This window comes from Elephantulus edwardii, unplaced genomic scaffold (genome assembly GCF_000299155.1).
Source record: "Elephantulus edwardii isolate Elephantulus edwardi_28Jun2011 unplaced genomic scaffold, EleEdw1.0 scaffold00130, whole genome shotgun sequence".
Taxonomy (NCBI): domain Eukaryota; kingdom Metazoa; phylum Chordata; class Mammalia; order Macroscelidea; family Macroscelididae; genus Elephantulus; species Elephantulus edwardii.
Genome location: NW_006399880.1, coordinates 2,789,177 through 2,790,268, shown reverse-complemented (window position 1 = coordinate 2,790,268; position 1,092 = coordinate 2,789,177).

The window sequence follows — 1,092 nt, the reverse complement described above, 5'->3', positions numbered from 1 at the left end:
AAAGAAAAACTCTTTCATTGTTATGCAATCCCTCTCCCCTCTAAGTCCACTCCACTATGCAGCCTTCACTTTGGACTTCTGACAAGAATACCCATTCATATATCCCTTTTAAACAGTTCTCTCCTTCATCTGTTTCAATGCAATATACATCATTCCTCCCCTCCTTTTCTGTCTTCCCGCAAGTCTAATGTCAGTCCCATTTTACAACAGTGGCCCTATGCAATATTTGTCCTTTAGTGGCTGAAATATTTCACTCAGCATAATGTCCTCCAGGGTCATCCATTTCGCATAATATTTCATGAGTCCTTATTTTTCAAAGCTGCATAGTATTCCATTGTGTGACTATACCACAGCTTCTCTATCCATTCGTTTGTTGATGGGCACTTAGGTTGTTTCCAGCTCTCTGCTATTGCGAACAGAGCCACAATAAACATGGGTGTGCATATATCTGCTTGGGTGGCAGTTATGGTCTCTTTGGGGTATATTCCCAGTAGCGGAATTGCTGGGTCAAATGGTATCTCTAGTTGCAACTTTTGGAGGGAGTGCCATTCAACCTTCCACAGTAGTTGCACCATTTTACACTCCCACCAACAGTGAATAAGGGTTCCAGTTTCTCCACAACCTTGCCAACTTTCGATGTTTGCTGTTCTGCTAAATTTTGCTATTCTTACTGGGGTGAGATGATATCTCATAGTTGTTTTGGAAGTTTCTTCTTTAAATCAGTCCCTCGGGCCTAGTGTTAATTTCATTTGGGGAGAACATTGTTCTATATGGTACAGCATTTGTCTGTCAGTTTGCTTTACTGTGATAACTTGGGGTTACTGTGATACTGAAAACTGTACCACTGGTGTATCAAATGCCAGAAAGGTTTGGAATAGCTCCCAGATTAAGAAAGACTAGGAAATCAGGATTGGCATCCACTTCTTAAATAACAGGCCTTTGAAAAACCTATGAACTCTAGAGGAACAAGGATAGTTATAGTGGATTGGGAGATCCCAGATTGGAAGTCAGTTGAAATGAAGAAAACAATAGCAAACATTGTTTAATAATTAGAACATGGAATGTTGGAAAACTGGAAATTGTTAAAAACTA